Source organism: Neofelis nebulosa, chromosome 8 (assembly GCF_028018385.1).
Source record: "Neofelis nebulosa isolate mNeoNeb1 chromosome 8, mNeoNeb1.pri, whole genome shotgun sequence".
Classification (NCBI taxonomy): Eukaryota; Metazoa; Chordata; class Mammalia; order Carnivora; family Felidae; genus Neofelis; species Neofelis nebulosa.
The window spans coordinates 39,949,318-39,970,618 of record NC_080789.1 but is presented as its reverse complement, the minus strand read 5'-3'; the positions used below and the strand labels follow the sequence as shown (position 1 = coordinate 39,970,618).

The 21,301-nt window shown below is 35.9% G+C and overlaps 1 protein-coding gene and 1 long non-coding RNA gene across 7 annotated transcripts in view; one reads left to right on the top strand and one right to left on the bottom strand.

Moving 5' to 3' along the window:
* SYT1 (synaptotagmin 1) overlaps positions 1–21,301 on the top strand; it is a 558,476-nt gene that overhangs the window by 110,800 nt on the left and 426,375 nt on the right. For 3 of the 5 annotated variants that reach the window (XM_058741937.1, XM_058741939.1, XM_058741935.1), the window contains exon 2: positions 17,546–17,666. The exons of 1 other annotated variant lie outside the window; for it this stretch is intronic. The gene's annotated coding sequence lies outside the window, so the exon portion shown is untranslated. Of the gene's footprint in view, positions 1–5,278; positions 5,364–17,545; positions 17,667–21,301 lie in introns of all 5 variants that reach the window. One more of the 5 variants, XM_058741936.1, reaches the window with a different exon arrangement.
* The window catches only part of LOC131519171 (uncharacterized), a 138,729-nt gene that overhangs the window by 60,422 nt on the left and 57,006 nt on the right, over positions 1–21,301 (bottom strand). The gene's annotated exons all lie outside the window — the stretch shown is intronic.

Here is a 21,301-nt window from a genome sequence, read left to right as displayed (position 1 = left end):
TTTGGGGCGCCTGGGTGGCTCAGTCGGTTGAGTGTCCGACTTTGGCTCAGGTCTGGATCTTGCGGTTTGTGAGTTCAAGCCCCGCGTTGGGCTCTGTGCTGAAGGCTGGGAGCCTGCTTCAGATTCTGTGTCTCCCTCTCCCTCTGCCCCTCCCCCTCTCACGCTCTGTCTCTCAAAAATGAATAAATGTTAAAAAAAATGTTAAAAAGAGTGACTATAATTAAAAAGCTTCCTTACATAAAAATATCGATTTTGTCGTGTCTCAAATGTCCCTTAATCCTTCTGCACCCATCTGTTATTACAAACATGCCGCTTATGAATTGATGCTGCTACCTTAAAATGTAAATGAGGCTATACTCCACTAAAGAGATTATTTTACATGAACACAAACGAGAGAGGTTAAGAGATGCAATAATTCTGTGGATAGTTGTTACAAGAGGCTCCTAAAAAGAAGTAATCAAACATACAGGCTCTATTCTTATTACAGAACAACAGATGTCAAGGCTTTATTTTTTTATTTTTTTAATTTGAGAGCAAGCAGGGGAGGGGCAGAGAGAGAGGGAGAGACAATCCCAAGCAGGGGCTCGAACTCACGAACCGTGAGATCATGACCTGAGTCAAAATCAAGAGTTGGACATTTAACCGATGGGCCACCCAGGTGCCCCATGTGTCAGGGCTTCCTTAGAAAGCATGTGCCCCTCACAGAATCCCACTGGGTTCTACCCTGTTTCAGACTAATAGATGGCTGTGTTGCAACCGCATTAAGCTTGGGAGGGACTCGGTGGAGAGGTGAGGTAGCAGTTGAAAATGCTTCCATGTCCTTTGGAAATGTAAGTGCATTTGAATGTTCTATCATGATCAGGGAGCCACATGAAGTGGTTCTGTTTCTGAGGAATGTAGTTCTAAAAAGTGTGAGCTACAAGACTCAAAAAACAAACACTACTGGTGATTTCGAGAAACCATAGGAAGCCATAGAAACCATAAAGTCTTATGTTTATTTTATAGTCTAATAGTCAAAACGTTAGTAAAGGAACATAAAAAAAATGGCACCTTAACTGCTTGTATGCTGTGTTGGGAGTTTTGCTGGTCAGAAAAGAAAATAAAAGAAGGCGGCAAAAGAAATCTTAACTATTTTGGGTTTTAACCTTGTTCTAATCCAATCTTTTAGATTTATTTCTAACCTTTAGCCTTTCCAGATTTCCTCTTAATAAGTACTTTAAGTACTGGCATAAATTTTAGGGAATTTAAAAAATATCTTCTGCTATAAATCACATATATACAACGATCTGGCACTACAGTGATCTGCAAAGCTAATGCTTGTTCCCTTAATGGATAAATATGTTTAATAGTTTGGAGAATAAAAACACCTTTCTGAATCATTTTTTTTGTCACCTAGTTCTTTATCTTAAAAAAGAAGTGAGATCATTTAACAGTTAATGAAACCATTTGGTGAGCTAGGTGTAACGAACAGATGTATTAACATGCTCCCTGCCTCTGGGACATCGCACTCTACTGGAAAAAACCAGCAAGTAAAGATGCCAGGGCGGAACAGTGGCATGAGTATCACATTAGGAGAGGGTCATGGATGCTCTGAAGTATACAGAAGTGACTCTCACTTAGATCGGTAAGGTTAGGGACGGTTTCGGTGAGATGTGGAATGAGGCACACTTCTGAAGAATTTCAAATGAGGAAAAGTAGGCTAGATAAAATTTTTAAAGAATAACCTGCTATGTCTTCCCCTGTAGAACTAAATATATTAGTTTATACTCGATTTGCAAAAATTTCTGTTAGCCCAGTGGTCTGTGTCTGTGTCCACATACTGGCTAAGGAACAGGTAGTGGAGGCAGAAAGCGGTACAAACCAATGGAATTCTAATTTTTGTAGCCCCATATAAATTTGTCATCTACTAATTATCTAAAGTTCTCTTCCAAGATTCTTCTGTTTTCATTCTACCTCTCTGGAGTTCTGCGTTTCTATACTCGAAATGCCCATTGTGTGGAATTTCAGTATTTGCTGTTGTCTCAAGGTTGCTATTTCAAGCTCTAAACAATTGTCAGTCCCTTAAATTCTAGTGATTCAAGATTGCTGCAAGTTCATGTTGACCCAGTCGACTGCCTTTGTGTCTTTATAGAGGTTGATTTATCCCCTTTGTTTTCCTAAGTGGAGATGTTAATTTTACAACCATGTGTCCCAAAGTAGTCTGCTCTCTGGATCACAGGCAGTATGTCATGTAAGAAAAATGAGAAGGTAGGCGAAGGCTGCATTACTTTAATGAGCACTTCTTAATGTATCACTAATGGTAACTTGAAAACTATTTTGGCAGAAGGACACCTAGCACCAGATAAAACAGTCATTTTTCCAGAAGATGTAAGTTCTATAATTGAACGAGAATAATAGTGAGGCAATGAATGCATCTTTTCTGCTTGGCATGCCATATTTAGTAAATTATCACATCCCCTCAACCAAGTCCCTGATGCTATACTTGAGTAACTTCATAGTAAAACCTTTTGACTCTTATATTCCTCAGAACCAGAGACGAAACGTAGTATTGTCACATTCCTATAGTTTTGTTAGAGGAAATTATTGACATTTTTAAAAAGTTATTGAGATCAAAGTATCAGATTGTGTTTTTTTTGTTGTTTTATAGGATTTCTCTCCCTTTGCGGGAGGGAATTTTGAGATTTATTAATTTGGTTTTGCTTACTTCATACTTTTGGACTGTGCTGATATGGATTGTCTATGCAAAAATTTGAGTCACATAATTTAGGCAGTCTCAAGGAGGTTAGTTATATACTAGATCATGCATACATAGGAATTAGAGAATTTTTACAAAGATTAAATAACAATACAAGGTAAAGTGTTGAGAACACTGCTTGGCACACAGTAATGACTCAAGAGCATTCTTTTTTGGTATTATAATTAGTATCATAATCACCCCAGAGGTGAATTACGTTTACTTTCCTCCATGCAAGCCTATCCTGTGTAGCCTATAAATGATTGATAAAAATTGAGCGTCACTACTAGAAAACTAGCTCAAAGTTTAAGACCTAACTACTACATCGAGCTAATACGTCAGCTTTGCAAAGAGATTAGAAAAATGTAATGAATGGATATATGTGAGTGGCTCGGGGGGGGGGGGGAAGGGGAGAAGCTGGCCTATGTATATTCTCAGTCCTAATCTATATAGGATATTCTAAAGGCAAGCTGTCCTTAAAAATTTTTTAAATAATAATTAGCTTATAAGAACAGTGGATATGGTTCGTTTGGAAGTAAGCAATGTATAACTTCTCTATTGTTTTTTTTTTTCTGAAATCTATTCACCATGCCATAGCAGTGTTTTGAAAATTAAACTCTGATCAAGTTACTACCTCCCCCAAAGTTTTTTGATCATTTTATAAAGTACAAGAAAAAAGTCTAAAATCATTGCTATGACATACGTATTCTCATTACCTTTCCAACTTTATGGCTCCCCTCTCTCTCTTTGCTCTCTGTGGTTCAACTACCTTGATTATAAGCGCAGTCACTTCAGGACCTTTGCACATGCTGAACCATCACCCTGGAAGACTTTCCCTTCCAAACCTTGCCTAACTAATTTTTAATTATAATTTAGATCCCAACGTATAGTAAGTGCTCATAAATATATGTAGTATGAATGAAAAAAATGAATCATTAATTAAATGTATATTTTCTCAGAAGCTCTGTGCTTAAGGATAATTTGAACTGTTTTCATTAGTTTCCTCTCTATATGAATTAGTTATGCATTAAAATAAAGTACAAACTCAATTTCTTTTTAATTCAAATTCATGTATATGAATTTTTAAAAATTCTTACCAGGTTAATAGAGAGGAAAAACAGGTCCTTTGTCTGCTACTATGTTCTTTTTCAGGTTTAGAGTTAATTTACAATAAAAGGATAGGAAGTTCATATATCCTCTCTAAAATTTCTGGGAGATTTTGAGATAAGGTTCAAAACTTAGCTATCCAAAAATGAACTGCGTGCACTTATCAAATCTATATGAATGTTCACAACAATAAGCATGCTGTACTGTGCTATGAAGATGATGTTGTGAAACTATGGTCATACCTATATGTATGCTTTACAATATTAATCTTCTGCAATTGCCTGAGTCCCCTCTCACAACAGCTTAAGTTGCTTACAATGAGGAGCTGTGAGAAAAAAAAGAATTCCTTTGGAAAAAAAAATGTTTGGGCCCCAAAGCTGATGAGTTTTCTTCTGTTCTTAAGGTGGAAGAAAGAAAGATGAAGCCACTGGACTTTATATGTAACAGGGTCGTTGTTACCAAATGAACATGAAGAATTTAGAATTCTATACACTTCTGACATAACGACGGGATTTTATTATTAATTACTAGTAATGCCCATAAATTCTGATATTATATGGAGGGGAATTCTTTCACCTGCTACTGAACAATTATTCTAAAACTATTATAAATTATAAATTATTCTAAAAGGGAAATGAGACCCAATCTTAAATGACAAATTTTTCCTAATCTTGTATCTAAACTTTAAAATATTGTTCGTAATTTCAAATCCTTCAAGAATTTACTATTCACTTTTACCTCCTTCTATATTTTAGCTACCCACCATCTTGAAAAAAGCATATTGTCTGACTTACTTCTTAGAAACTAGGAATTAAACACTGGGATTTTTTTAAGTCTGTAAGAGATGTCTTATTTTAGTTCCTGAAAATGCTAGTTGATCTATATGCTACATGTCCCACACTACTAATGTCCTCTGAGTAACAATTAGCAGCACACACAGAAAAGTATTGCTCTGCCTGTTCTCTGTGTCATGATATACCAGTACATTCTCTTCCATTCCCCATTCGGTGTCCTCTCTCATTCTGCCTCTGAAGTAACTCTCCAAGAGATATACTTTGAATCTCTAACTTATTGACACACACTCTACTTCCAGAAGTTTCTCCTCCTTTGTCCTCCAACACAGTCATCTTCCTTTGATTAAACGTTAGTGTTCCTTAAGGATACTCAGCCATTTTCTCTTCTTTCTCTTTATAGATCCTTCGGAGATTTCAGCTATCCCCTCTGATACTGTTGTTTTCACTTATATATGAACAATCTCAAATCTCTACCCTTACCTCCCCAATCTGTTCTTTGTTCCTTAGTTTTGCAGATTAGGGAGAATAGTTGAGAGCATAGGCTTTGTAGTCAAAATGCTTGGGTGCAAATGTCAGCTTTATTTATTGGTTGTGTGACCTTGAAGTAGTTATTTAATATGTTTGTGCCTCATTTTCTTGTCAGAAAAGATGGCACCTACTCCATAGTATGATTATATGAGCTCAATGAACTACATATGTAAAATCCTTGGAACAGATTCTGGCACATGGTAAGTGTTGTGTTACTTTTGCGGTCATTGTTCTTATTACTGATTGATCAGTACTCTGAGCACAGGGGAATATAATAGTGAGCAAACCGGACATGACCACTACTTTCCTAGAGCATATAGTCTATAATCCTCTATTCCTGCCTCCTACTAGATATTTGTGCTTGGCTAACCTGCTGGTATTTCAAATAGAGGCTACTTAAGTTGAAATCGAGTACATTTCCCCCTCAAATCTGTATCTAGTACTAATGCTACTTAACATCTAAAATAATTATCACAGGTGGGAAATGGGATCAGCCACTAACCAGTGATCACATATAGTAACGGCTCTAGTGTCAGCTCTAGGTCTTAACCACATTATACTCTATTGTTTAAGACACCATGTTGCCTGGAATCTAGTAGACCATCAAAAAATATTCTTGGAAAAAATTAATATAATGAACGCTTTATTAATTCAGAGGTCATATTTTTTTACTTTGTTTACTGTTCTGTTGAAAGACAAGATACTGAAAAGGAACCAGCATGTGCTGAGCACTAAACATTTATATATCTTAATTATTTGGCATATTTATCTATTCTATTCCTATAACTCTAAGACTGGTGCCATTATCACTATTTTAAAAATGAGAAAACTCAAGAGTTTAATTTTTTTCTCGAGACTTCTGAGCTAGTACATGTTAAAGTCACAATTCAACTCTAAGTCTGTCTAATTCTAAGGATCCACAGTCTTTATATTACATCATCTTGCTGATTTATTTTCTGAGAAATCTATAGAGAATAGTTTGTTTTTACAACACATTTTTAGCTTTTACAACATATATGGCAAATCCGTCCATCATATTACTTGTTTCAGATAAGTCAGAATAAAAACGTTGACAAGGTAAGTCAACGTTTATAGGCAGAGAACCTACCTATTTATAGAGCCTTAGCTAGAAACCAGAGGTATGATCACAATTCAAGCATATGAATTAATTCCTTTTTATAGCTTTTGGATATGATACTGGAAAAGGACAATTCCTTCTGTTTGCTTTTGACACAAATAAAAAACTCAAGAAGGTTAATGTTCTTAAAAGCATTGTCTTATACAGAGGTATTGAGATAAATTTAAGTGAAATAATCATAGATTTTTGTATTTCATGAATACTAAGTCAATATATGCTTCTACTCTCTTTAATTCTTCCAGTATGCTACTGAACAATTATTCTAAAACTTAAATACCAAAGATAATAAATAAAATATTAGCCAATATTGAGCATAGACTATTAGGAACAATGATATGGTGTTATTTTCTTATGTCCCAGTAGAGAATAGCATTTCAGCAAGCCTTGCATAGTGATGACATATTCACTGAATTGTTTTTTCTCACATATCTTATCTCAATATAACAAACATTTATTAAGTGCATACTGTGGGCAAGGTGACACTATGGAGGATATAAAAGGGGCTAAGATACCACTTCTGCCCTTGAGGAATTAATAATCTGATGGCAAAAACAGACGTGAATGCAATCAACTGCAGTATTTGGAAAAATAAAGTCTTTTAATAGCAGTACAAAGTGCTCTGATAAGTGTAGTGAGAGCAAGGCTAGAGGGCAGAGAGATGTGGAGCTTGTACTGAAGTGGCAGGATATTAAAGGGAAGACATCAGTTATGAAGCTAAAGCACATGTAAGCAATAACATGATAAGGGCCTGTATTAGCTAGTGGGCTGATAGAATAGAAGGGAAAGAATACCAGGGACGTTTCAGGGGAACAATTCATAACATGTGACACTTAATCAGATGTAGGAGTAGAAATTAGGTGGAGTCAAATATAAATTTAAATTTTCTTATCAAATACTGGGTTAGGGAACACAAAATAAGAAAAGCTGTGGGGAAGTACTCAACATTTCACTTACAGCTAGGGGGTTTCATAATGCCAGGAGGACATTTATAAGTAGATAGCCATCAGGAGGAAATTTGGGTCTAGGGTATAGTAAAGAAGCCAACGCTAAATATTTAATGCTAGGGATAGTCTGCAAAGCAGCCATATTTGAAAATACTGGAGTTTGTGCTAGAATATAGAAGCACTGGAGAGCTGAAGAGAAAACCTTGGAATTAAACATGGATATGCTAAAGGAAGAGTAAGCAGAAACAGACGTAAATAAAACACGGAACTACACACACACACACACACACACACACACACAGTGTGTGCACTAATTCAGAATCAAAGCTTTAATATCCTGAAAATGGTCCTCACCAATCTCAATGATGTGGAGAAGTCGAAAATGGAGAACTGGTGTTGGATTTGACAGTCATGAGGTTCATGACTAGTAGAATGAATGGGGAAGCCAGATTGCTAAAGATTTAAAAGCTATATGGAAGTAAATGCAGAAAAGTTTACTATTAAAGCATTACAGTGGAGAGGAGAAAGCTGAGCATATGATTAAAAGGATAGTTAAGGTGGAATTAAAATTTTGGTGTAGTATTAAGAACATTAAGCTGGTTTGTAAACTGGTAGAAAATAGATAAAGAGTAGGATTTTTAAGTCAAGGTCCACAGAAGAGTAGTCTGTTTGGGGCTCTTAGACTAAACTGAGGGAATAAGCCATGCAAATATCCAGGGAAAGATTTAGAAAATGGCCCGTGTGTCTAGAGAAGACCGAGGACGACAGAATGGTAGATAAGGCCAGAAAGTCCAGCGAGACCATAGTAAAGAATTGGAAAAGGAAGCTGTCCCATGAAAATTAAAGGAAACAGGTTGACTTGTTCTAGAAGTTCAATTTGACCAGGACATAACAACTGAGGGGAAGCATGGGGAAACGAGGTTGGAGAAGTTGGCAGGGTCCAAGAGATAGTCTTTTAAGCATAAGGAACTAAGACAGAGCCTCAGAGAAAAAGTGAGCCTTGAAGCTTTTGAATGGGGAAGTAACATAATTCATCAGTTTTGCATTTTTAGCTTTGCATTTTCACTGGATACTTTATGAAGAATGTGTGGGCAGGGGATCAAGATTTTCTTCAGGGAGAAAACTAAGTTTCTCTCGACTCCATGTCTTTTGCGTTTTAAACTGGTACCTTCTCTGCTGATAATGGTTGTTGTATATTCAAGTATTTGGGAAAATTAATCTGATATTGCTGTGTAGGAATAGATTGTAGGTAGCAGATTATTCCAGAGGTGGTGGTGTAATCCAGTGATAAAGACCTGAGTTGGTTTCAATCTATTAATGGTCAAAAGGGAGAGAAAAAGGCAAGTTGCTACTAGAAACATGAAGAAGAAAGAATTGATAGACTTGTGGCTGGTTACAGAAAGAGGGAAGGGTATTTGTGTTTAACCCATTGTATGTCAACAAATTCTACCTAAGTGAATAAATGAATGAACACGTGACCAAATGAGAAATGGAGGAAACAAGACTGAGGGAGCTGGTTTTAGTTTGGGGCATATTGTGTTGGAAAATAAAGTATAAAACTCTGCCTAAATTAAAATAAATCACCCACATACTATGCCCATCCTGTACTATTTCAGCTGTACCATAAAAATGAGCCAATTTAGGTAGGTACTCCTATCTTTTGGCCATACATTGAGAAATATAGCACAGTGTCATATCATTGAGCATTAGCCTAAAAGCCTGATAGATGGAGTTTAAATCTCAACTCCACCTCTCACTAGTATGACTTCGATCAAGTTATATAATCATTCTATTTCTGAGTTTTCTCATCTGTAAAATGGGAACAATAATGTTATCTTCCTCGTAGGATAGTAAGGACTTCATAAACAATCCACTAGCCTTCAACCACATGTTAGAAACCTGAGGCTTGAAGATCAAAGACATCACTAGATAAACTTAATTATCCAAGATTCTCAGCCAAGAGATATTATCTCTTTGTACATGACACTGTATTGATTACAAAGCTTTAGACTGAAATAGATATGTTCTACTATAGTAAGTTTAGGTAATTATTCACCTCTTCTTACATTGTATTTCCTAAAGTTCTAAGATGTTTCATAATAAACCTATTTCACTGATTTATATGTATATATTTTAAAAATCATGAAAGTAAAGTAGCTCTTTAGTGTTAGTCTTTCTAAAATTTTATCTGTATTATGAACAAATGGTTCAGTCATTAATTGAGCTTTTAAAAAATCTTTTTACAAAGAATAAATAGAAGATAGATCATTTAAAAATAGGCAATTTACGAAGTTTAAAATCAAAGTTTGTGGTTATTATTACATGAACAACCTATTTCAATAGAGACTTCCTTATTCTATTGCATTATACTTGCTGTGTCTGGGTTTTCTCATATATGGATCCTTCTGACACTGATAATAGGACATAAAAATGGAGGATGTGCTAATTATTTTGTTCAGAATAAACTATTATACTATAGAATGCACTTTAAAAATTCTTAAAATTTAATTTATTGCTAAGATCTTTTTTCATCAAAGTATACAGCCCTTTCCATAAATTTAAAAAAACTTTTATTGTGGCTCCACTATAAACTTTTCTAATCTAATTTATTTAGTGCTTACTTACATGAAAAAAAGCTAAAATTTACCAGAAGATAATATATAGCCATTCTACCAACAGTATACCCACCTTCATTACTGTAGTTAATTGTTCATGATTTTGTTGCTGTGTTATGAAAGTTTACATCTTTTGCAATCACTTGCATTGAAATACATTTTCTAAAATATTATGTCTTTATTTTTGTATTTGGCGCTCCTAACATTGGCATCGATATTGAATTTAGCAAAGAGCAACAGAGTTTTAATTGAATTTTACAAGAACTTAAGCAACATGAAGGCAGAGGTTTTATCTGTCTTGCTTGCCCTTTCCACTTCAGACCTACAAAAGTGCCTGCCACAAGCTAGGTGCTCAATAAATATGTCTTGCTATAAAAGAAAAAAGAGAGGTGCTTGGATGACTCTGGATTTCAGCTCATGATCTCACAGTTCGTGGGTTTGAGCCCCATGAACTGTACTGGCAGTGTGGATTGGGATTCTCTCTCTCTTTCTCCTTCTATCTGCCCCTCCCCTGCCCCTCGCTCGCTCACTCACTCACTCTCCCAAATAAATAAAATCTTAAAAAAAAAAAAAAAACGACAGGAGAGACAGAAGAGATAGGGAAAAGTTAATGATATTTTTGTCCTCAGGAGACTTAGATGCAACATAAGAATATATGGCAGGTACATAAAAAATATGAAATAAAAATTAGTACAATGATGTACACTTCAATATACCGTAATTATATTTCAGCATTTAAGAATGGGAACCTGTAGGGTGTTGTGTTTTCAAATCTGAATTTGTGTTAACTTCATATTCAAAAGAATAATTTTAGGGCACCTGGCTCATTTAGTGGCTCATTTGGTTAAGCATCCAACTCTTGGTTTCAGCTCAGGTCATGATCTCAAGGTTCAGGAGTTTGAGCTCTGTACTATATCAGACTCTGTACTGACAGAGTGGAGCCTGTTTTAGATTCTCTGTCTCTGTCTCTCTCTCCCAAAATAATAACAATTATTATTATTATTTTATCAATAATGATAGTAACACTAACAATAGCTAACCCAATAGGACTTAGTATGTGCTAATATGTTAATTGAATTATTTATCCAATCCTCTCAGCAATAATATTGGAGAATTATTATATCCTTTTTAAAATGTTTATTTATTTATTTTGAGAGAGAAAAAGATAATAGAGTGTGAGCAGGGGAGGGTTAGAGAGGGAGGGAGACAGAGAATCCCAATCAGGCTCTGTGCTGTCAGCACTGAGCCCCACATGGGCCCCCAACTCAATTCAAGGCCAACAGTGAATCATAACCTGAGCTGAAATCAAGAGTTGATGCTCAACCGAGGAAGCCACCCACGTGTCCCTACATCCTTTTTTTTTTTATTTTTTAGATGAGGAAATTGAGAAATATGGCTAGGAAGTATTAGAGCTTGGATTTGAATTCAAGCTGTCTGAAGACAGACCTGATGACAACCAAAAATAAGTCTTTGAAAGATCAATTCACTCCTTTATGGTAAATATTACTCAAAATTTTTTATACAAGATTCCATTCAAAAAAAATTTTTTTTAAAGAACAAGAAAGGGGGTGCCTGAATGGCTCAGTCAGTTCCGACTGAGCGTCCGACTTCGGCTCAGGTCATGATCTCACAGCTCTTGAGTTCAAGCCCCGTGTCGGGCTCTGTGCTGACAGCTCAGAGCCTGGAGCCTCCTTCGGATTCTGTCTCCTTCTCTCTCTGCCCCTAACCCACTACCATTCTGTCTCTGTCTTTCTAAACATTAAAAAAAAAATTAAAAAAAGATTCCATTTATTTTTTCTTAAACTGAATTCATAGTAAAATAGTAATAGTTATTTATAACAATGCAAATGTTATTTCAAACTATTTAAAAGTTTAAATTTATTAAACAGCATAAATGTTAATCATTATGCCTTATCGAAAAATTTGTTAAAAGAGTACCTTTTGAAACAAGCAACTAAAGAAAACTTAAGAATATGTCAGTGTCCTTCTGGTTCTACATTTTGTATCTCTAGATTTCCAACCTTGCATACAAATTCTGGTTTGTTCTCTTTCCCCGCTCCACTCATACATATCAGAGAGTCTGCTGGAACTGGAGCAATTGATTGCTGTGCAGAGTACATTTTTAATCTCTCTGTTTATTCAATCCAAGAATTATTGCTAAATTGAGACTGTGACTAAATGCTGTAGAATTAATTACTTTGGCTTTAATCTCCTAAAATGCATTTTGTGTATACACATACAGCCTTATACGTATATGTACCTCTCTCCCTCTCTCTGTCACACACACCTATATTTGTATTTAATAATGCATTTTTAACATATACCTTCCAGGCCGTGTGCTTTTTCCTAAATCTATTCTCCCAACTTTTACCTTCACTTCAGAGCAGAGTTCACCTATATGGCCACAGTGGTCAACTGTTACTTTTTTTGCTCTTATTAGGTATCTGGAAATTAATATACCACTAACAATTGTCAGTGGATCATATGCATGTTGGCTAGTTTTAGCAGATCTTTAGATTCCTTTCGTAACTAAATTTATCTTATAAAGCAGTCCAAACCTCTTGAATAATTTAAAATAAAACTTGAATATATATAAATATATATTTTTGCAAATATATCTTCATTTGTCGCATAGAGAAACTGAAGGCAATCAGTTGAACAAAAACAGGTTGTTAAAATTCATAGTGTATTCTATGTTGAGACTTCAAGAAAAAAAAAAAAAAAGATGAAAGTATAGGGCATTGTTTTGCGGATTAAATCGAACAAGACAGCCAGGGGTTGAAACTCACTTTTTCTGATTGATTCAAAAGAAAAAAATTACATAAAAATTTTTGTGGCTTTCATCTCGGATTGACGAATATGGTACAAGGACTTCTCCCTGCCATTTTTACCAAAAAGCAAACAAACAAATTCTAACAATAGAGCAAATACTTGTTTAAGTCTTGTAAGCTGTTTTAACTCTACATTCCTAGAGAAAAGTCAAGTGCCATGTTGGCTTGACTTGGATCATGTGTTATAACAAGGAAATATGAAGTCTATGATGAAAAAGGCACTTTTCCCTCCTTGGATTGAGAATCAAGACATGAGTGGCAGCTTCCGCTATGCTACTAATAAGCTTGCCTGGACAAGTGAATTTCCAGTGCCGAATATTTTTAGGGGGGGAATTACTGACTTCTTGTGAGAATCTGGCATAAATGAACAAGTACATAAATATAGTTTTACCTAGTATTTTAGGGAGTTTGCAGACTTCTTGGGCCTGTAGTCTCCACCAATAGGTAATGAAACCAAGAACCACATAATCCCTAAAGTATGCTTGAATTCTATATTTCAAACACAATTTGCAAACATTTTCACCTAAATTATTGTTTTCACTGGGGAAAAATTTTTTTTCACTTGAACGGTGCCAAGTAAAAGCCTATCTGTGATACTTCATCCCCTACTTTTTGCCTTTGTCCATTGCAGATAGGATTCTTCTAGCAAATATTCTCTCGGGCGTCTTGGCACAAGGGATATTTGAATGTAATTATCTTTTAAATTTTTAGGTTTTGGGTAATTTACTGGTATATTGTCTGTGATTTGCGTATACGTAAGGTCAAAAACCCAAGGTAATGCATCATAAACAAATCTTTTATATTTTCTTTACAAAGGTTTACTGAACCTTTGAACCTACATTGACTATTATAAAGTTAATATTCCATATTAAAGCAAGACTCAAATTAGCCTTTCAAAAATTATACTACAAAAAAAATGAAAATACGTAAGTCAAAATTAAAGGCATCATAAGCAAATAACTTTGGCAGGTTTTCTTAGACAACCGTATCATAAGCATGTTCCTCTAGATTATTTAAGATGTTTGGTATATTAAGGCAATTTATATCTAACCCAGTAAAATTTATAGTACATATGTTCAATAGAAGAAAATAATTGCTACATTAAGAAACCTCTCACTCTGCAGAAACAGTCCATTAAAATTCATAACTTGCCTGTCTACAAACTTTTATTAATTTATACCTGTGCCATAAGAATATAATGTTTGGGGCATCTAGGTGTCTCAGTCGGTTGAGCGTCCAACTCTTGATTTCAACTCAGGTCATGATATCACGGCTCGTGAGTTCAAGCCCCATGTTGGACTCTGCACTGACAGCACAGACCTCCTTGGGATTCTGTCTCTCTGCCCCTCCCCTTCACATGCTCCCTGTGTCTCTCTCTCAAAAATAAACATTACTATATATATATAATCTCTTAATATTACAAAATTTAAAGAACATATATTTGGTTTATGGTATAGTGCACTAAGTTCCTCTGCCAAATATAGAGTGTAAGAGAGTCTGTATCCATCTCTAAACCGATAATAACCAAAGAATCTATAGTTCTATGAAAATAGAGAGTTTGCTGAAAAATGATTGGATCTTAGTCTATAATGACCAAACTACAGTCTAAGAGATGTATATTAGTTAGGACAATGTGTTATGCTTTCATGTTAACCTCCTCACCTTTTATTTTTCATACATTTGCTTTACCCAAACGGGTTTTATTTAGACTTTTCCCATAAGTTACAACAACTCTAAAGACTGTTTTTAATGACAGATGACCAAGAGCACATGGTGTTACCATGCGAAGGTGATCTCACGTGAAAGTAACTAAATGATTGCTGATTGCCAGCATCTGGGAGGCAATGTTCAGAATTATCCATTCATCTACACATTCTATACCAGATGATGTTCCAGGCCTTGGATACTTATCAGTGAACCAAAGTGAAAAAATAAATAAAGCTGTAGCTCTCCGAGATTTTTGACGAGGTGTGGTGGCAAGAGAAGGAAACAAGCAAGCATATATGTATAGTAATAAGTACTAGGAAGGAAAATACAGGATTATTTAAAAGAAAACAAATCACCCTACTTAACATCAGTGAGCCAGAAAAGTAATTCCTAAGTCAAAATGATAAATTTTACTTCTGAGGCTAGGTAGATTGTTTTAAATCATGATAAATATCCCCATCTACCCTATTCTATTATTGAACAGGAACTAAAAGGATTAGATCTTTCAGTGGTTTCTCATGGTTCCCATACCTGCCTCCAGCTTTAATACCCTCCATGCTTCTCTATGCCCACTCTATTACAACCACATTGACCTCTTTCTGTTCTCAAACATGAGAAGTTTCTTTCTGCCTCAGGACTTAACACATATATTGTTCCACCTTGAGTCTACCCCTTTACCCCATTCTACCTCCAAATCCAGCTAATCCTTAAATGTGATTTCTGCATGGAAGCCAATTCCAGATGAGACTCCTGGCTGTCACTTCCCTAGCAACTTTACCTGTCCTTTTAGGAACTTACTACAATTCCAATTATTCAATGACATATGCACCTTGTGTATTTATCATCTGTCTCCTTGATTAGCCTATGGGATCCACGGGGTGAGCGGGGGGGGGGGGGGGGCCCTAGGCACAGCTGCTTCTCTCCTTTGCCAACTTACTTTCGGTGTCTTTGCACCCTGCTTGCCACAAAATGAGCACTTAGAAAAGTGTGAGAGGAAGAATGAATTGCCGTAAGAAATAGCTCTGGTTTACAACACGTGGCAGAGTGGGTTCTGGTGAGGGTTGGTAATACCTTTGAAACCCTGTGACTGAAAAAATGGTTCTGGTCAAATCTTGTGTTTTTAAATCTGTGTCACACACTGCTCTGGCCCCAGACTCTGCTGGAAGTCTACTGCTTGCTTGCTTGCTTGCAGGCTCAGAGTCTCAATGACAGATGGTTTTTAATCTTTGCTATTTGGCTTCCAGAGTGGGTGTATATTGCTAACTCATGTGTGCTCTCCAACATGTAGCAAATGACTCTGGTGGCCATGTTCTCTAAGGAATCAGATACTTTCTGGGATCTGTAGCTATGGGAGAAAGGTTTTCAATGCTTTCTAGTGGGCAAATTTTTTTTTTCTTGGAATCATTGTTGAAAAAAGATCCAGTTATGAAAAGCCACAGTTGTGTAAATCATTAAACAATTCCAGGACTTGACTGATCACCTCATGCCTAGCACTCTAAAGGGCACACACACATATTAGCATAAACACACAGTGTTAGGAATATTTCCTACATGAAAAATTAGAATTCTCCTTGAGAATGGAAAGAATCCTTCTTTAGCACCTAGCATATTCTAAATCTCCATTGTGGCTCTTATCAATTTAGATAATGATAAATTGTTTTATTTCCGAATTTGTCTAACTCTTTCAAAGGCAAGAAACTATCTTTTTTTTTATCCTAAGACCTGACCAAAAAATAAGGTTCATATTAAATGCTCAATTAATATTCATTAAGTAAATCACAGATAATAAATAAGTACTTATATTGGAAACCTCCTGAGCTGGAATACACACTCTGTTGTCTATCCTGGCCAGGCAAAATGGAGCTCAGAAGCCACTCAGGAAATAATGCTCTCTGATGCAGCATCTATTCCTTCAAACCAAGGACTAAAGGTTTTCCCAAGCCCAATAAACCTTCAGAAGATTTTCTTGCGTGGATTTATGCCAGAACCATTCAGGTCCATTAGTTGGCAAATAGGACTCCTTAATAACTGCTGAGGAACTATAAAATTCTATTCAGAATATAATGAAAGCTGCAGGGGATTGTGAATTCATTTCTCTTGTAGTAGGAAAACTTGAATCCTCAAATAACAGGTTGTTGCCATGTTAGCTTCCTCTGGAGAATTAAAACCCAAACTGTAAAGGGAGCAGAATGGTCTGACTGGTTATCACAGCCACTGGAATCTGCAAAGGCTGCCTTCTTAATTGGTACCGGAAGGTCCAGCTGATAACAAAGTCTCCCTACTTGTGTCTCTATGGATGTGAAAGGATTATGCTCCTTCGCTAAGTATTTTGAGATCTCATATTCTAAAGTCATTATTTAATGATCTGAAATATAATAGGTTGCTCTATGTCAAAGAATAGACAAATGCATTAGAAGTGTATGAAAGAGAACAGGAAAAGGAAGAAAAGAATGGAGGGAAAGAGGGTTGAAAGGGAGGGAGGAAAGAACAAAGCAAGGAAGGAAGGGAACTATTAAAATATCGCATAGAGCTCTGCCACATCCCGGTTGCTTTTGTATGTGCAGTATTTCAGTGTCCTTCCTAGGTAAATAGCAATGCTTTCCCTTTTTATTAGCACTGCTGCAGCTGCTGGTGCTTACAAAGAGATTCACAAATCAAAATAGATTCAGTTAGCTTTTCAATAATTCTGAAAGTTGGGGGAACATTGCCAGAGAAGGATAGCACTCCAGTATCCTAACAAGGCGTCTTGTTAGCAAAACAAAGTGTGAATTGCTTAGAGATAATTCCCTGCGGTTGGTAATTCCACTGGGCTCCTCAGTGGCAGCCCAAGCTATTTCTCCTCAATAGACCAATGCCACTGAAGAGAATGTGTCAGAAGAAATGCAAAAAAAAACAAAAAACAAAAAAACCTTGCTTTCTTGAAACATTTATTCTTCTAGATTTTTCTTTATGTCAGCATGATTCATACTTATTGGTTCTTAGCCTGGAGCACCTAGCACAAGCAGGAACTGAGGAAGCCAGAGCAGAGCTTGAATAATGAATGAGCTACATAAGCACAAGTCTACGTCCCCGATCAGGAGTAAAGGCAAGTGCAGAGTTGCAGGCCAGCATTTTCATGGATTATTTCTATTATTTTCTCTCTCAAAGGAAAACAGAAAAACGAGACCCAGCAAGAGCTGGAGTGACAAACGCCGGGATTGAGATTGGAAGGCTGTCCATTTACCTCTTGCTTCACTCCTCGGCATTGTGTTACAACTGCCTGATTAAGGTATATGGAAAAAACAGAAACTTTGATAGGTTTTGTTGGTGTATCCCTCTATCCCTGTGCATGTCTTGTGACAGTTGAGGGGGGAAAACACATTTGTGTAGGGGATTGAGGGGTTTTTCCCTTAAAAAGTGTCCCGGGATATTAAAGGAAATATTAGTGTTTTTCACATCTGTGGGAATTATTACTAGTACTCATGCCCTTCAAGTGCTAGTTTACTTGAGGGGGCACTGGCCCCTTATATAACATGTGTGCTTTCTCTCCCTTTCATTTTGTACCTCATCCAATCTGCAGTTGTCATGGTTCATTATCTGTAGATGATCTTGAGCAGCCTTGCATTCTGAAAGAATATGCCGTGGCATCTGCCTCTGTGCTTTTGTGCCTTGCTGTACAGATGATATTTCAGCAAGAGTATTGGGGAAGGGGATGAGAGTGGAGGCAAGATTTGTGTCAGGCTGACATTTCTTTGTGCCATATTATGTCTTCCTCTTTCATATGTGCCTAGTTCAACAACAAAGTACATGTATCACATTGTGACTATTACATATGTTAGAGTACATAATCGGGGATGTAAAATACATGCTTGAATGTCTTAACTAATGAATTCCATCAAATTCAATTATCATTCTTAGACTCTTCATTAACCAATCACATTGCTTCTTTGGTCTAAGTCATTTCTAACACACTGTCACTAGGCATAAACACAAATCTGTGAAGTAAATTGGAGTGATTAAATTATCTCACTAGTCATTGTTTGGAGGCCCGTGTTACTGAAGTTCTGGATTCCTCAAGAATTGTCTTTCCTATTATTATCATCAAATACAAGAGAATGGATGTCAGAGTAGGAGACTGTGTCTTCAGGACTTTATTTCACTCAAGATATTGCCTCTGTACTCATTTTTCCGCAGGAAGTTGGTTACAATAGGTCACCAATACTAAAATTACATAGGAGCAAACCACCTCTTATAAACTCATGGACTTATTAAATAAATCATAAGACCTTCACCTTTTCAGAATGAACTGAGTCAATACTAAAAGTTTGTCCTGTCTCTCATACAGTATGAAACTTCAGGGTAGGATTACAGCTGTTATTGTTCAAACATACTTTTCTTCTAATTCTCATAATTTCTTTACATGGACTCTTAAAGTGGCTCTGAAAAGGTATATATCCAAAATCACAAGTACTTCAGTTTCCTGGGAAATAATTGTCACAGTGCGAACGCAAAATGGTTATTTCAATAACTTTATAATGAAGGACATTTGCTGATTTTCTGGCAGCATGATTCTTACCATACAGTTCATAAAACAGTTGTTTTATTTTCCTTAATGCCTTCTATGAACAATTAGTTTGAGAAACATCTCAAAATATAACCTGAAGCCAACCTACAGAAACATTTATTTCTGGGTTCCATGGAAGACTTAAATAAAAATCTTTGGGAGCAGGCTCTAGAACCAGCATTTTAAATATATATATCAGATGATTCCAATCAACTCCAAAGTTTAAGAACCTCTACTCTACAATTTGAAAGCAAGGAAACAGCTAAAAGGAAACCATTATAAAATTGATGTCAAAAATAGAATTGATATCAAAAATAAAACACTGAAATTGTTTCCTACATATTTATATTTACTGAGACTGTACAAGGAATTTTAGACTGTTTATTTCCTCTTTCATATGTATATTAAATATATTGAAATTTAAAAATCAGTGTTAGGGATGTCAAGGATATGAATGTCTATTAATTTAAAAGCTTTCCAAAGTTGCTAATAAGTATATAATAGTAAAAAGTATTAAATTCATAATTTGTACAATCATTATTTTCTCATTTGAATCTTCAGTCTCACAAAGCTTTCTGAGTAGCAAGTTATTCTTTCACCATTGGATATGTTTAATAAGCACCACTTTGTTAAGAATTCCAACATGTACTTTTGTTATGGTTTCCATTGAGCCAATTCCTATGGGTGTTGAAGTTTGAAAATACAATTTATTCATGCAAATAAGCTAAACCTTTTGGGTTGAGGGTTCCCATTTATTCATAAGTGAACATTTCTATGATGTCTCATTTTAGTAAGAGAATTTTCTCATACTTTTTTTTTTTTAGTGGAAACAAAGCACACCTTGTTTGCCAACTTTATACACTTAAGTGGGAGTTGAGGACAAAGAATTGTCTTCTGAGCCATGAAAAGAGACAGCTTATGGTTATGTCTGCCATTGGATGAGAGCAGAAAGCAACAGTAGAACCAGTAGGAGAAGGACAGAGAGTGTTTGAGCAATGAAATTAATTCTTTGTTCCTACACCATAGATTCCACTGAGACAAGGGTCTAAAAGAAAAAAAAAAGTCATAAACATTAGGTGAGCTTTCAGTTCTCTCAAAATCTTTCAGGTATACTTAGTTTACAAATGTGTCCAAAATGATTGGATAATTTGTTTCCCAAATTCATAAGAATCCTTTATAAATAAAATAATTCTTGGTTTTCAGCTAGATTTTAAGTTTATTTATTTATTTATTTTGAGAGAGAGCTGGGAGAGAATCCCAAGCAGGTGCCACACTATCTGTGCCAAGCCCAATGCAGAGCCCAATGCAGGGCTCAAACCCACCAACCATGAGATCATGACCTGAGCTGAAGTCAAGAGTTGGATGCTTAACCCACTGAGCCACCTAGCACCCTGGTTTTCAGGTAGTTTTAAAGATCACATTTACAACTTAAGCAGACACTAACATCAATAAGATTGTGTTTCAAAACCTTAATTTGTGAGTTAAATATTTGGGGCTCTAACAGCATTTTCACACAAAAACAATGCAATAATGTTGTTAGATGTTCAGATTTAATTTTTTTTTTTGAACACCACAAAATTATAGTCAAATCATGATTTGTAAAAATAGAGCTTTGAAGTGAAAAATAGTAGGAAACAAAACAATACGCTATGATTCCAAAACATTAAACCAATTCAATAACATAGTTTTGAAAATCTTGTTTACTTTGAGTAACAGCTCCAAAGGAAAGGAGATTTGACTGTTGAAAGAGAAGGTAGGGTTTTTTCTAAAACACAGAAAAAATGGTGATGACATGAGCCTCATTCTCCTGAAACAGGGAAAAAGGTGATGGAGGGAAGAAATGCTGGGTAGAGCTAGAGCATGAGAGGCAAAATGGTCTCAAGTATGGGTCCCTAAGCAGCTATTGAATAGAAAGGATAGTCATTCATGGTTATGTTTGTAACTCAGGGGAACAGGTGTATTCAATTATTTTAAATGAATACAGACATATACATTCATTTAGAAAACAGATGAACAGAGGCAGTGTTTAAGCAAAGACAAAGCATGAATCCTCAATTCAGAGGGCTGGAAGAAATGGTGGGAAGAGAGAACTGGTGACACTCACAGCCTTCTACCAATGGCTTTTCCTCTGAATTAATCTACTACTCAAGACTTTACTGAACTCCGCTTTCTAAGGAGCTCTACCCTCTGTGTCTTTCAAAAAGTTCAGCACCAAGTGGACCCAATTTATTGTTGTACTGCATTTATTTCTTTAATTCACCAAATATTTATTGTATGCTCACTGTGTATTAGCTACCTTTAGCCTAGATATTAGACTATAAAGAATATTTTGTTCTAGTTGAATTTTAGTACTTTATATT